At 36.5% G+C, this 17,289-nt stretch overlaps 1 long non-coding RNA gene across 2 annotated transcripts; it reads left to right on the plus strand.

Annotated features, from left to right (window-relative positions):
• The first annotated feature begins 1,880 nt into the window (after positions 1-1,880).
• On the plus strand, positions 1,881-9,024 carry LOC107763542 (uncharacterized). Of its 2 annotated transcripts, none has more exons than XR_012707733.1 (4): positions 1,881-2,126; positions 5,865-6,196; positions 8,170-8,465; positions 8,767-9,024. It is a non-coding gene; the product is annotated as an uncharacterized LOC107763542 (long non-coding RNA). The 2 variants fall into 2 exon arrangements; XR_001643057.2 differs by having other exon boundaries at positions 1,882-2,126; positions 8,170-8,448.
• The last annotated feature ends 8,265 nt before the right edge of the window (positions 9,025-17,289 follow it).

The following is a 17,289-nucleotide window of genomic DNA, read 5'->3' on the forward strand; positions in this document are numbered from 1 at the left end:
GAAATAGAACTTTAAGAACTAAGGAAGTAAAGAAAAGGGTACTGAGAAATAGCTACAGAATTGATAACTTTGCACAAAAGGGGTCGGGGATTGGGAACTGATTGCAGAGAGCCCATGCTTGGCAAGGGTAAGCTTTGGGCATGCACATCAATGGAGATACTGGCATGCCTATAAGCCTACCAGAACATACAACAACAAAGAATCATAGGGGTTAGGATACCAGGGGGATCAAGCTTGAGTCATGGATAGTAATATTCAGTACTGTCATGCCTCAAGCAAACCATAGTATCAAACACATAGGGGCAGGGGTTTGGGGTTCATAACAGGACAGGCAAAAGGAAATCACATCGTGTTAAAGTAAGTATTGAACCATACATAAGCAGTAGACAAACAAGAAGGTAAATGTGTTAAGTAACACATTGTTATGATTGCTGAAAATCTTAATCAGAACAAACCACTTTCAAAGAGGCAAAGTACAATAAAAGCAAGTAGCCGGACTTGAAAGCAGGCCACAATACAAGTAACAAGAGAGAATGCTTTTTGAAGGTGAGTGTGAGTTTAGAAAACTAAGAGTGTCTGTGTGTGTTGTGTTAATGAAAAGTCAGGTATTTATAGTGTGAAAACAGGCAGAAAAATAAGGCAAGAAAATAATTATGGAAATGTGTACCAATTATAATCAATCAGTATAAGAACTTTCTTTAATTAAGGAGTTAAAATCAAACGGTAACATGCAAGTGCTAAATAAGGAAAGAAATCACGTAGGGCTGAATATTGACCAATAAGGAAGTATCTCAAGTACACAATAGGTAATAGAGGCTAAGTTCACCAGACTCTAATCAAAGAAAGGTCTGTAAGAATCCAATACCAATGTAATCTAGGTAAGGGGATTAATCAAATTGAGTACAAAAGGTAGGGGTCGAAAGTTCAAAGGAAAGTATTCAAATAGGTCCAAGAAACAGGGAAATCAATACAACAAGGAAAGAATCAATTACAAGAGTGCAATCAGAATTACACAAAGATGTTTGAAATCAGTCCACAATTAAAGGGTTATTTTGAGAGGGAAATTTAGCATATAAAAGGGTGCATAACATTAGCATGCGAGGCTGAACTCATGACAAAGAGAATAATCACATGACAGTCACATAGGTTAATAGAGAAAAGGGAGAGTATCAGAAACATGCAAAAGGGTCCAGTAGAAAGACCTTTCTGAAAATACAGTCGAGTTTCAATGATAGGAGGAGATCAAAATCACATGAAGCAACAGAAGTTGAAACAAAGATTTCGAAACTCAGTCGAGCAGTAGATGAAACAACTTCAGAAACTCGAATAGGTCCAAAGAGATTAAGGTTTTGAAACCAAACAAGTTCAGAGATGAGGAACAAGCAAATCACATAGCAAATAGTCTCAAAACTTGAATGAACCCCCAAATTTTAGGGTTTTCACCATCAATCGAGTATAGAGATGAAAGACAAGAGAATCAGGCAAAAAAATATCAATAAAAAATCGGGCAAAAAATAATATATCAACAAAGAAAAATAAAATCAGAAACCTTAAGAAAGAACCAAGACTTTTAACATAAAGAAACACAGTAGAAGAACAACATAAGAACACAATAAAAGAATCAATATAAGAAACACAGTAGAAGAACAACATAAAAAACCCGGTAGAAGAATCAACATAAGAAACACAGTAGAAGGCCAACATAAGAAACACATTAGAACATCACTACAAGAAAAAAGGCTTATTTAGCTACCAGTTTTATATATGGTCTCTAAAAATATACTTATAGGGATGAGATTTTTTTTTTGTCTTTAATACCCATTCCCCCCCCCCCCTACATACATGACTAGACTTATTCTGGTCTAATTAAAATTTAATATCTAGTCTCTAATGCTCGATTTTAGCGGGATGGGGGCGGGAATCTGAAAGTAAAGCTAGAAAAAAACCTCCAAAAATATGTTTTCACTGTAGAAATTCACTTTCACCCTAAAATCTCTCCCAAATCACTTTCACACTACAACCCCTAATTAAGCGGCAACTTCAATTCTCTTCGGAGTTCAGAAGGTTGCAAACTTCATCAGTTAGAACTCAAAAGGTAGCGAAATTCACCACTCCAAACTCAGAAGGTTGGCATCAAAATTTTGATTTCTTTCTCTTTTATCTGTTTAGTTTCCTTTTTTCTTCTTCTTATTTTTTTTCCATTGAACCAGAAATCAGAGTTCGGGTTCTGCAATTTTTTGTTTTTTTAGTTGTTTTCTGCAATTGGGTTGTTTAGAGTACTGATAGTTATAGTGTGAGTGATAAAAGTGAAAATATTGGTTTAAAGATGGGGCTCGTAGGTCAAAAAGGAGAAATTTGAGTTTTTCTTGTAGAGTTTCGTCTCTGCGAGGGTTTTCTCCTTTGCATTATACAAACAGAAGAATTGTTTGACGGGTCATGAGTTTGGGGTCGCTGCTAGCAGCAGCCCTACGTTCAAAAATCTTGTTATCCCCTAACTCCATAGCTATGGCTTATTCAATAAATAAAACCTGCAATTTAAAAAAAAAGATGGAAACTTCAGTCGGATTTCAAATGATTTGAGATAAAATCTATCAAAAATGGCTTGAATCACATTGCAGAATTTCTTTTGTGAAAAAAAATAGGATTCCACTAGTTAATGATAAAATCGGCTAGCGTTTTGGCGAAGTTGATTCGTAAAAGAAAGTGTAATGGCCAAGCTTGTTCACAAATCGTAGCATAATCTTTCAAATTAAGCTGAAAAGGAGAATATGTTGGTTTCACTGGTAACTTTTAGCTGTCTGTATAATGACTTTCCAATAATTCTAGAAGACTAACATGAGTTGCTCTTCCTCCTGATTTTCCATCAGATACCAGTGTGTACTATATTGCTCAGATTTTGTGTAGCCTGTATAAGTTCACCAACACAGCATGTTACGAAGATTAACATGTTCTGTAGCCTGTATAAATACTGATCATTTTACATAAGTTTTCCTTGTTTTCATTGACATGTACACTTAAATTAAATGAGTCTATGTTTGCTTAATAAGGGTCAAAATGTATTCCATTTATGTCTTACCCAAATTTTTATTGAAAGATTTGATTTAATACATGGATTTGAATAAGATCCTAGATGAAAAGTACTACCCACCGTTGCTTGCCTTGGATTGCACTTTTTCTTTTTTCTTTTTATGTTATTCAAATTTTTTATCTTACAAAAGGTATAGTACTTATTACTCCATATAAAATAATTTATTCACAATGAGGGATCAAAGCATATAAAGTATAATTTTATCTCCCCTTCTGAGTTTCCTTGGTACTATGTTTTGGTTTTATTATGAGAGAGTAGCTATAGATGCACCAATATTCCCATCAGAATCGCTACTGCAATTTGCAGCAACTTGAACACTTTCCTGTTGCATCAAAACTCCAGCCTTCACATTAGCCTCAATTTCCTTAGGTTGCCTGGTTGCCCAACTTCAACATTCATTTTTTAATTGTATTTGATCGATCAGCAGCCTCATCCAAAGCACCAACATTGAAAATCACCTCTGCCCCGTCTTGTTTGTGCGCCAGCAGTGGGATGATCAACTACTGATTTTTGAACTTGCTGAACATCTGCCTCATCACCTGTAGCAAGTGCACCATTTAAAGCAGCCACACCAATTGTATTCACAGCATTAACAGCCTTCAAACTTGAACTCCCAACCTTTGAAAACATTCATCACAGCAATAGGACTTTGATTTTGAGACTTCACAAACGCTGCTACTTCCTTCACCATCTTGTAACTCCTTCAGATTACCAGATGCCCCAGCCTGCTGTTGAACCATATCAGGTTTGTTTGAGGTATTAGCTCGATCAACAGCAGCCTTCAATGCACCAGCAGTAGCTGTGTACATCCTCGCAAAAATCGTAGCAGCGGGAATATCCTTCAACCTCCTATCCTCTTCAGTTGGCTTTCTTGACCTGCTCCACACCTACACCCTCAATCTTTTGCCCAGCTTCAACTTGACCTGAAGCAGCAGTAATGTCACCTGAAGCAGCAGTATCCTTCAACTTGTGTTGGTTACAAGAAAAAGAATTTTTTTTCTTTAGAGGTTTTTTCTAGATGTCCAGATAATATCTTTTGATGGACACTTTTGATGACCTTCATCACCTCTCTTTTGATGACCTTCATCACCTCTCTTTTGATGACCACTTGTCCTTTGAAATTATTTGTGCAAAATCCCAGTACATATGCTATCCCATTCTAACCTGCCCTAATAGTTTTCCTTTTCATTAGAGTTATTTGCTGCTATTTTATCTATATTATTCTCACTATTCTAGCTTAGTGTCACTTTCTAACGGAAATTATATACAAAATTTATCAGTCGAGAATAAAGCTTATCAACACTTTAGTTGTATGGGATATCCTGATATTTACACCAGAATCTGATATTCATCTGAAATGGCCTCTCTACTGTCATAAGGTAGGGGTAAGGTCTGCGTACACTTTACCCTCCCCACCCCAGTTATGAGATTTCACTAGGTTTGTTTTTGTTGTTGTTGTTTGAATCTGATATTCATCTGAATATCTCTCAGATGATGGATATAAATTCTTTTTCTCATCTCCCTAAAGTGAGTCATCTTTGATACTTCAGAATACAACCAGTATTTTTTCTAATGTTCCAAGATTTGTTGGTATATACTTGGACATTTAACTTTATTTAATTAAAACTCCTCTAGTTGTCTTGTAAATTATCCGTGGAGTAACTCTACCTTGGTTTGAATGCATTGCTCTTGAATTCACGGCATTAGAGTTAGTTGCTGCTATATCATCTCGATTACTCTCAGTCTTCTAGCTTAGTGTCACTTTATAGTGGAAGATTATATGCAAAATTTATCAGACGACAAGAAAGCTTATCACACTTTAGAACTATATGGGATATTCTGATAGTTACACCAGAATTTGATATTCATCCGAAATATCCCTCAGAAGATGGATAGAAATTCTTTCTTGTCTTCCTAATGTAGTCATCTATGGTGCTTCAATATCTCTCAGACGATGGATAGAAAATCCTTTTCTTATCTCCCTTAAAGAGAGTCATCTATGGCGCTTTACTATACGACCTGTTACTCTTTCTTTTATTCCAGGCTTTGTTGGTGAACACTTGCACTTCTATTGTAACTTCCTCTGGTTGTCCTGTAAATTATTCGCGAAGTATCTTTCCAATGGCGTCGATGCACTGATCTTGAAGTCACGGCCTAGTTATGTAAAAATTATGATTGTGAAACATTATTCATTTGTTGCTTGCATAAAAGTTGCAGAACTTCCAACAAAAAATGTCACTTTATCAGGTGTATAGTACCTCATTGTTTAAATCCAGTATTATCAAAGGCGAAAAGCGCAAAAAAGCTCTAAGGTCTATTAGGGCTTTAAGCGCAAATAAAGCGTGGCCTTCAATTAAAAAAGTCTCAAATGGAGAAAAACTACAAATATGTATGTGTAGTCCAAGACTAATATCAGTAAGCATGAATACCAAATATAAGAATAAAGAAATTGAAGAAAATTTACGATAAAGTAAAATATCAATTGCTTAGTGTCGCCTGTTCTACAAAGGAGAAAAACTACAAATGGTACTACTTACCATTTATCTCTCCCTTTTTCTTTTCTCTTCCTTTTTTCTTCCTTTCTTGCTTTCCTCTTCTTCTTCTTACCCTTCTTCAGCTGATGGTCTATTGGAAACAACCTCTCTACCTGCATTAGGTAAGGATAAGGTCTGCGTACAAACTACCCTCCCCAGACCCCACCTTAGTAATTGAAAAATGTTCTTTACTTTTAGTTATATTATGAGATCTGACAAAAATTTATCTATATTCTTTGTAGGCTCAAATCAAGGAATTGGTGCAGTCCGAACCGTCACTTCCTACCATAGATTTTGTAGAAAAATGCTTTGGACCTCAAAGTTGTAGTCATGTATTTGGCTTGGGGGGTGGAGTAAAGGCAAAAGATTTGAAAGGTGGAACTTTCTCAAAAATTGAATTATTGGCTAAGCTACGTGCAACTGAAAATGAAAACCAGTCTTTGAAGGATCGTCTGTCTAACTTCGAAAATGAGATGAAAGAAGTGAGGCAATTAAAAGAATTATTATTAGCACAACAAACCTATTTCCAGCCTCCAGTTTAGGAGAATGACTATTCGGATCCTTGATGTACCAAGTGAGTAACAACTTACCTGAAACATCGATTTATTTTGTTGATTTAAGTGTATATTATTATATATCCTTTGCGGAATTTATATCTTCTGTTGATTATAAATTTGTCCTTATCTTTCTTTTTAGCCTTTTTTTCCCTAAGATAAAATATGCCTTCTTATACACACATATAGCATCAACAAACAGGGGAAAATATCACTTCCAAACAAGTAAACAATTAAGTTTTCATCGTCGTTTAACAGTAAGTTTTCAGTTTCAAATCACAGTGATAGACACCCCTGCTACGGAAAAAATCTACAAAATTTATCAAGGGTTATAGTTTCAACTTAATGATGAAAGGAAGTCCATGGGGCATCTTGCCATCTGAAACTAGAGGAAAGGCTACATTGAAGTTTTGTTAGGGTGGATCAGAAATAGTCTTAGCTTGCTTGAATCATTGTTTGGTAAAACAATGATAGTTCACTAGAAAGCTGGTACTTGTTTGCTAAATAATATTGGTATTACCAGTAATAAGTGGTTAAAGGATCTGCATTGTGTCCTAGTTGAAACTGAAGCAGTCCTTTTTCATCCTTCTGTTATCTTCTTTTATATTAGGTTCAATTGAAGAATTAAATAGTCGTGTATCAGCCGACTCCATTCCATGCATTTACTACTAACTCAGAACATTCTTGGTAAAAAAATTAGGATGACTGAGCTCTCATACTTCAACACAAAATGGTCCTTGCCAGATAGTGACCTATTCTTAACTTTTGCAGTCTTCTGATTTTGTGGACCCTAGCATGGGGTTTTACGCTTTTAAATTACCTGGTCTTTAGGTGTAAAATGGACAACACAAGGTTACGTATCATCACTATCAATTTTTTGATCACATTCCTTATAGTCTTGTATATTTCAATGAACTCCTGAAACTACTTAAACATGAAGAAAGGATTGACAATAAAGACAAAGCATATGAATGTTTATTTTTATTTTCTTAAATACATAATTTCTAATGCATTCACAATGCGCATATTCGTGGTCTTTTAACTTGTGACATGTTCTAATAACTTGAGGAGCCTTCGGCATATCCATAAATCTGTCCAAAACTTGATTCTTTGTCCATATGATAAGGAAATTTCAGAATGAAACTAGACCAAAATATTCAACACCTTACAAGATTTCAATGAAACTTCAAGAAGCGTAAGGCCGTAAGTATTGATGCAGCTAAAATACAATCATGTTAGATGAGTTTGCATAACATTTTTCCAGATGAGTAACTTATGAATCGTTTTGGAAGTACATCTGAGGAGTGACAATGCAACTTATATACTTAACCTGATAATTGCTCATTACCACCAAAGTTTCTAAACTCCTTTGACTGTCCACTTAAAGTCAAAGACATTCGTGAGTTAGTTTGATCTCAATAGAATGTCTGAATAAGCAGTATGCATGATAATGAAAATCTTCTTTGAAGTCTACCCTGAGAGAACCTAGAATGCATTTTTGGTTGTAAATTTCCTCATTAGTAGTGTAAGTTTCATAGCTCATTTGGAAGAATATCTTTCTCGGCCCCAATTGTCTGTTTTTACACTTCCTTTTCATTTTAATTCTTTTGAAGCTAGGTTGGGTTTGAGCTGCTAAGGACCTGTTATCTAACAGTGTATTTTACTTAAAATTGTAAATTTCTCATAATATCAGAATTTAACAGATCTTCATTTGATTCAGTTCTAACTCTGCCAAAATTAGGTGGTATTGTCGCGCTATTTGCTTGCTTGGGTGTTCAGCTTGCAATGGTTTATCCCCTATATACTTTGGTATGCTGTATCTAGCTCAAATAGTTTACACAATAATAAATGGCTGAAAGATAATATTAAATGTATGAATAGAAGTAAGCAATTAATGACAAAAATTCCTGAAATTTGAAGGAAATTTTATGGAGTCCTTACATTTCGAGTTGCTCTGGCTAACTTTGAAGTTTTATGAGTTTACCTGTCTTAGTCTAGGAGAAGATCAATAAAGTAACGGAAAGCCCCAGTTAGAAGATGTTTACTGTATGTGATAATGGAAAGATGGCCCAATCTTGCTATATTGGTTGAAGTTGGCTAATTACTTACTCCTTTAAGTTGAAAAGATCATTGCCGGATGGAAGTAATCATGTCCTTTTAGTCCGAAACTGTCTTGCAAGGCTACGGCTTCAATTTCATTTCACCAGATGTGTGAAGAAATCATTAGTTGCATATAGAACAGCACCCTGGCACTTCATTCGAAAAAGACCAAGTATGTTCCCTTCTTCTGTAAGTAAAGTAATCTGTCTTATTTATGGAGTGAGTTTATGTTAGAACCAGATCATAAGTTTGAAATCTGTAGTAAGAGCAGAACAAATAACAGATTGTGATTTGCTGCATTAAGTTAAACTATTTGTCTCAATTCTTTGTCCCTATATATAGCTTAAGGCAACTTTTTCAAGTGATGAAAGGGAACAATGGTGTCTAGCCATTAATTTTTTTTTGCTTCTTTTTTCTCTGTGTAGCCCTGATTTTGTTCCATCTACCTTGTTATAGTTTTTCTAAATAAAATTTCTTATTTCTTCTACAGGTTTAGGATATTGAAGTTCAAGATGCAGATTTTTTATGACATACTGATTGACCATCTTTTTGCTGGGAATGTCAAAAAAATTTTACATGTCAATCGAGGGATATTAGTGATATATAGTTTTTTGCTAAATGTTTATGAACACATTGTGACTAGCTTACATCATTGATGTACGGTGCAACTAACTGATGTTTATCATTTTTGGTAATATTTTATGAAAACATATCATCTATATAATAATATATTCGATTTTGTAGTTGCAAATTGAATGTGATTTAGGGAATTACTTGTTTCTTTTGGGACTAGACTGTTAGTCCTTAAATCCTTTTTTGGAGTAGAAAATTTGGTTGCTAAATCTGTAGCTTGGTAGTGCTGCTTTGTTCGACTTAGCGACCAGCTTTAAACTTCTCGCAAAAGATATAACGGCTAGCTTCTAACTAGTCGCGAAAGTACTATTTAACGACCATATTTAAATTGGTCGCAAAAATATTCTAAGGACCAGGAATTTAGTCCCTAAAATATGCAAATAGGCACCAGAAATATGGTCCTTAAAAATCATTTAAGGGCTAGTTTTAAACTGGTCGCGAAACAGTTTTAACGACCAACACCACATCTGGTCCTTAATGACCTTTAGCGGCGGAAGCTATAAGGACCAGATTAGCTAGTCGCTATTGATCATTTGAGACCAATTTCTTACTTTTAGGAACCGCTCCGCTATTGAGCATTTTTCTTGTAGTATGTTAAAAATCAGAAAAGCTTTGAAATGACTTAACAGAACCCTAAGTCGGAAACGGTAAAGGTTTTGAAGGTAAAGTTTTGAAAGAAACTTTGAGAAAACGTTTAAAAGCTCAGAGAGAACACAGATCTCAGAGGAACCTCGAAGGTTAGGGTTTCGGAAGAACTCAGATGGTGAGAAAGGCTAGGAAAGTCATTGATCTAAGCATGAGAAGTCAAAATCAGGCTTGAATAGTCATGGCTGGCCGGAGCAAGGTCGGAGACAACCATAAAACTCGAATGAAATGAAGTCTGGGCCAAGCTTCTTCAAGGTATGACCTTGAAACCATAGCAGTCGAGCATGTAGGAGTCGCAGGAGGCAGGTATAGGCATTTAATGGCTTTGGAAACCATGGATTCCAGCGATTTTAGGGTGGAAGCGAAGGGAGGCGGCTAGGGTTTGAGAGAGGGTTGAGAGAGAATTGAGAGAGAAAGGGATTCAGAGGCGGCTGGGGTTGTGAAATGGTTAGAATTAGGGGTTAGGTCGGGATTAAAAAAGGAAAGGGTGTTTGGTGGCCGTTGATCATTTTGATCAACGGCCTGGATTAATCGGATAGGTGGGGCGGTTTAACAGGGTTGGGTTTGGGTCGGTTCAAACAGGGATTGGGTTAGGGTGATTGGGTTTAAAAATTGGGTTCAATTGAGGTGCCAAATCAGGCTACAATTGAAATGAACATGGACTATCATTTAAATAGTCATTTTCCCTCATTTATTTTATAAAAATATTAAAATAATTTCTGAAAAAAAAATAAAGGTACTAAAATGATTAATAATACATAATTATTAAATTAAAAATACGGGAGTCGATTTTGTAAATACAATTATAATTAAATCTTGAAAGAGGCCAATATTGCAATTATATGCAATTTAGCTTTAAAAATATTAAATAAATTTGTAAAATATGCAAAAATTATGCTAGCTATATTTTAATATAAATGTGAGAATACAATAAATGAATCACCCAAAATGATAATTTTGGGGATAATTACTGGGTTTTGTTTTGATAAAATAGGGCAATAAATTGATTTAAAAAATCTTTAAAAGTTAAGAAAAAATAATAAAACTTTGGGACATACTTATATATGCACATACATGCTATTTTGAGAGTATTTTGTATATTACAAATATACAGGGAAAAATTGGGTATCAACAAGGGGTAGCTGTGAGCACGTAATTTTTGCTCGATGAAAAATACTCCTACAAATTCACAAAAAGTAGATTTGTTTTAAATATTATTAATTTTTATAGAAGTTTTAGGAATTTCTTGCTAATTGTTGTCTGCATTTTTAGTTGCATGTATATTTTAAAATTATAAGAAAATACCAAAAAATATCTAAAATATTCTTTGCATAACATTTCAAGTTTATTTGCATTTAGGAATTAATTAGATTGAGTTAATTACATTATTAAAACAAAAAATCACAAAAAATAATGTTCATTTTATATTTTTTTTTACCTTTTAGTGTTTAATTAGTAATTTTCTTTCATTAATTTAGGATTAACTGATTATGAAAATAGTATAAATAGATAATTAGTTTATTTTACAAATTAGATTGATTTGAGATTAATTTAGGATTTTATTTAATTAGGAATTAAATTCAAAAAAAATAAAGAAGAAGAAAAAGGGGGCTTTATTGAGTTGGAATTGGGCTAAAATGATGTTCAAACAACCAATTTCTACAATTTCCGCCCCAGCCCAATTGAAACCCAACCGTCACAGTCCCCCTCCTACCAAAAATGACCCCGTTTTGACCGGGCCAATCCCAGCCGTTAATTTCCCACCATCCAACGGCTGAGAACTGATCTCCACCTCCTCTTATAACTGTCAGAAGGAGACCCTTACCCCCAAAGATTCCCCCTCCTTCCGTCTCTCTCATCTCTCTCATCACCCTTCAAAACCACTGCTAGAACCGCCGCCGGAAATCGCCCAAGGCGGCGGGCCACCACCAAATGACCCTATTTTTAACCAGACAATCCTCATCACCCCCTGAATCCTAAACCCCCATCAATTTCAACAAAAACCACCCAAACTTTACCAATTTCAAACCTTAGAACACCAGAAACCCTAGCTTTCTCTTTTCGGATTTTTTCTGATTTTTCAAGACTCGATTTGATCGAAACCTACGCTAGTTGATTGTTCTCGACGAGAACGATTAATTAGCGTTATTTTTGGTCTATTTTCGAAGAATTTCGAATTCACCGAAGTCCATTCAAGCCAACCATCCTTGTTGCCTACCCTAGGTATCCCTATTTCTCTTTGTTGATTTCCTCTTTTTTTCTTTCTTCTATTTTTTCTTTCTTGCTTGTCTGACCAGAATGTGCGACTAATGTGTTCATTGGAGGTCATTCGATAATTTCGATTCAGTCAGTATTTAGCTTAGAATCCAATGGTTAGTTTGACTTTAATTACCCCTTAAACTCGCTAAACTGTTGTTTAAAGTGATATTAATAACATAATTAGTTCAATTTCTTGTTAATCAATTTATTTGCATGAGTTGTTAGTCTAACCAATTTCAAGTTAATTAGTTGCTAAATGGTTTGGTCTTGCATTACTGCTTTTGTTTTGATCTGTATGGTTTTGCAATGGTTCATTCATCGTTAACCAAAAGTTGAAAGGGATGTTTGGGAATAGAAATAAATTGTTAATTCAGTTGTTTGAGCTTATTTACTCTTTTGGGGTGGTTATTTGTAATTAATAGAAAGCTAAAGGGGTCTAAAAGGAACATGAAAGTTTAGGGCATAGAAAATTAGAAACTAGGGTGGCTATTTGTGTTAAGCAGAACTTAAAGAGGTCAATTGGGAAGTAAAAATGGAGGAGTTTCAGGTAAAAATATCAAAAGCTTCTAGTATTGGACAACTGTCCATTTTTAGTGTTAAAAAGATGTTGAAAATTGGATAAAGGACAGTTGTACCAAAATCTGTTAAAATGATGTTGTCCTATCCTTTTTTACAGTTGACACCCTAAAATATATGTTGGAATATTCTCCATCAGACCTTCTCTCATTTTTATCCTTTTCATACCCCTACACTCTATATAAAGAAGCTGATCTTCACTCACACAGAGAGGTTAATGATCAGTATACTCGCTCTAAAATGCATCTTTGAATATTGATTTTTATTTTTCTCTTGAGCTTTTCAAATCAGATATAGAAACAGAAAACAAAACAAAAAAAAAAGTTCTCAAGGAGTCAAGACCCAAATCTACCCTGTCGTGATGGTGCTTATCGTGGAACTAGGCAAGCCGACTCTTCTACCCAAAATAGTCCGATATTTCAATTTAAAGATTTCTTCAAGCTATTTGAACAATAAAACTTTATAAGATAAATCTGAATATCAAAGTGCGGAAAGAAAAGCCCGACATCAAGGTGTCACTAGTCATGAACATCTATTAAGAACTGTTCGATAATACTAAGACTACTACAATCTGGAAACCAACTAATAACATCTATAGGAAGATAAGAGGGAGAAGAGTAGGGTTGGATCGCCATGCAACTACCTTGCTAACTCCAACAGATCCGCGACGGATGAAAACAACACTCACTAGCACATTCAGCAACCCCTGGATCTGTACATAAGCTGCAGGGAGTAATGCAAGTACGCCAACTCAGTAAGTAATAAAGGTAAATAAAGTCTGAGCAGTAGTGACAAGCAATAAAACATATACTATTCATATCATGAAACCTTAGTAGAATAACAACATGCTTTTAAAATCAGGGTTTTGAATCAACTCAGCTCATTTAAATCAGTTTTAGTAAAACCATTTAAAACATCTTTCAACAGTTTTCAAACGAAGTGATAAAACAGTAAGTAAAAATGATGAAAACATAATCAGCCTCTCGAGCAAAACTCACTCGTATACACCCCCTCGGGGAACATAAATCATAAATAACTTCTCAGGCAAACATCACTCGTATACAGCCCCGCGGACAAACATGAATCATAAACATCCCATCGGGAAAACATCACTATCTCTCATATACAGCCCCTCGGGCATACATCACAATCACTCGTAAAAAGCCCCTCGGGCACAACATGAATCAATAACAGCCCCTCGGGCAAAACATCATATCACTCACTCAGGGTACTCGCGCTCACTGGAGGTGTATAAACTCCGGAGGGGCTCATATAGCCCAAGCGCTATAACAAGTCACCTCGTGGTATAAATCAATCAGGCCCTCGGCCTCATAACAAGCCACCTCGTGGCATAAATTAATCAGGCCCTCAGCCTCACAAAATCATGAATCAGTAACAACATATTGCAGCGTGCAGCCGATCCCACAAATATCCTCACAAATATAGGCCCTCGGCGTCACTCAGTCATAAATCTCTCAAGCCACTCGGGCTATTGGTAAAACATGGTACTCAGCCCAAAATAACATTTTAAAGCATCAAATGGAGTAATAAAGACTGAGTTATGAAATCAGTAAGTATAACGTGATTGAGTATAGATTTCAAATCAAAACAGTAAGAGGATAACAAGAAAAGACCCCTAAGGGTCCAAACAACTTTGGCATGAGGCCCAAATATGGTATTCAACCCAAATTTATAGGAATTCTTTCTAAAACACATAAATATCATATAGTTTCAGTCAAATACGTAACTTAATAGTTGCTACGGGACAGACCAAGTCACAATCTCCAACGGTACACGCCCACACGCTCGTCACCTAGCATGTGCGTCACCTCACAATAGTAAATGACGTGAAATCCGGGGTTTCATACCCTTAGGACAAGATTTACAATCATTACTTATCTCAAACAAGCCAATTCCAATACCGAGCAAGCCAAGCGATGCTCCAAAAATGCCATCTCGCGTGTTCCGACCTCCGAACGGCTCGAAACTAACCAAACACAATTCAAATACATCAAACAATGCTAAATCAACCAATCCCAATCGAAAAAGGTCGAATCTTTAATCAAAAGCCCAAAATCGGCCAAAAAGCCCAACCCGGGACTCACAAAATCCGACAACCCATTCAATTATGAGTCTAACCATACTATTTCATCTTCTCCGACAGGAACTATAGCAGATTTCTAAGTCGACTTCCGATATTCTCCTTCCAACCATGCTGTAACCAATTCTGATAGTATTCGTTCTAGGTCCAATAACCTCATCTCATCCAACACGACCACTTTGATGACATGACACATCAATACAATCCAAAGCCATAACCTGTGCAATTCGTACACCCAATAGCAACATCCCAAATGTACTCAAATCATGAAAAAAATGACTCAAACGAAGAGGGTTGTACCGCAAGCTCACTAGTACCACCACAACACGATGCTAAGAACCCACCACACACCGTAGAACCAGAACACACGAATCTAACCCGAAGGATCATACCTCCACATAACTCCGCTACAACGCGTGACCCTATCCAAACGCTGGTCTGCATTATATACCTCAAGCCACCCCACTCAAAATCCATAACCATTCCGAATTCAACATCAAGGACCCAAATTGCATTACCATAACCACGGAGAAGCAAATGACATAACACCACACAAACCCGAAAGAACATAACCATACGCCATCTACCGAGCAATACCTAATACTCTTCCCACTCGAATTCTGCTATGAGACCCCAATAGAACCGCACCATATGTTCATATAACCAACAATTATAACTCCTCGCAACACGGAAAGGTAACTCATCACCCAGAACATGAATAAGCTCAATAACAATCGAACGACACATCCCTCAACAATAGCAATTAGGACTCAACAAAGCTGACTCGCTGTAGAACACACATCCATATTGGCCTACCAATGAACCCCTTATCAAGGAGTTCCTGAAGTTTCTCCTTCAACTCCTTTAACTCCGGTAGTGCCATACGACATGGTGGAATAAAAAATGAGCTGAGTTCTTGGCAGCAGATCAATACCGAAATAAATAATCCTGTCTGGTGGTATGCTAGGCAGGTTTGCAGGAAACACATCCGGAAAATCCCTCACCATTGTGAATGAATTAATGGTAGGAGTCTCTGCACTGACATTCCTCACGAAGGCCAAATAAGAAAGACAACCCTTCCATACCATCCGCTGTGCCTTCAAAAATAAAATCACTCTACTGGGAACAAAATCCGTCAAACCTCGCCACTCAATCCGTGGCACCCCCGGCATATCCAATATCACCGTCTTAGCGGAACAACCCAGAATAGCACGACACAGAGACAACCAATCCATACCCAATATCACATCAAAATCCACCATTCTAAGTAAAAAAAGATCCACTCGAGTCTCCAAACCCCCAATAGTCACCACACAAGACCGATATACGCGGTCCACAACCACGACATAACCTGTTTATAAGAACTCCCAGTCTCCAAATCCATAAAGCATACGAATCACCATATCAAATCCCAACTCCACTGCCCGTACATCTAATGCACCGCTGATACTTGATCATTCCACGAGGGATACTCTTATAATTCTTCTGCGCCACCAAGCAAACTCGAATATCAACAGTCGATCAAATAAGAGAGTGCCGCAATACTAAGGACGTATTCTTAACTCAAACACATTGCCCTTTCTGAAATGTATACTCTCATCAAGCTACACCAATTAGTAATGTCATTTACCTAGTCATCTGAAACTGCCCATGCTGCCTAAGAATTTATGACCTTCTTTTCAAAACTAAATCGTAACCTTACACATGCAAATCTCAACCCTACACAACATACCACATATACCATGCCATCTTATGATAAATATGAGAACTTCATATCTATTTCGAGCCACAAGCAAGTACGTACTCAACTAGCTAAGAACTTTACATTTGATCCCATCTAGAAGAAAATCACTATACATTGCATGCTCCTCACGCCAGTAGAAAATATACATCTTTAATCGTAGTAGAAACCACCAAGATCTCTCCAAATCCCATTTGCACAAAACCAAACCGTTAGGACTAAATCCTTCTAACTCAATCAAGCTACGCAGGTCACCAAAAACCCAAAAGCATTGCCACGAAACACTAGTAGAAACTCACTACCTTATAATCACCCCAAAAAAGTAATCATATCCCTTACCATACTGATCCGACCTACTACCAAGCTGTCCTATTTATCCAAGTCTCTTCTGAATTACCTTCGAATTCGATACTTCTCCTTGCCTTAATACCGCAATCCTCAACCCAAACTCACCACACAAGACCCAAGCATAAAACCACACCATCTAAGGCTCATAAGCTTCTGAATACTCTCTTAAATATCCCCAAAAGCACCACATTCAAAATACTTACCCTGAAGAGACTTCTTGCGAATTCAAAGTTATTACCTTCACCTTCCTGATAGTGATATGCAGAATCCATAATTCATATAGAAATGCCACAAGTCTTGACACCCTCCAATGTAAACCCCCGTTTCTAGCCAAATATACATCCTGAAGATCTCCAATTACTACATGTAAATCTTGAATCCTTTAAAACCATTCTCGGGAGTCATCCACTCTACTCAGGTTTCAATTAAACTTGTCAAACGAGCCGAACGCCCTGTGCCCCATTAGTACAGCAACACCTAAAGAAGTAACCCATCCTTCTAAGCAGCCAAGTGATATCCTACTCCATACCCGTTACGTCCCTTACAACAACAACAACTAATTCATTCAACGATTTCTCATATACCCATAAAGCATAACAAAACCCTCATTCAAAATTTTTTTTAGTCGAGTCAACCTCGATCTCAACCTCTGTAAGCCACAACTGATTCACCGGTATACCTCAAACTGAAACTAATACGACACTTAGCCG

This window comes from Nicotiana tabacum, chromosome 3 (genome assembly GCF_000715075.1).
Source record: "Nicotiana tabacum cultivar K326 chromosome 3, ASM71507v2, whole genome shotgun sequence".
In the NCBI taxonomy this organism is placed as follows: Eukaryota; Viridiplantae; Streptophyta; class Magnoliopsida; order Solanales; family Solanaceae; genus Nicotiana; species Nicotiana tabacum.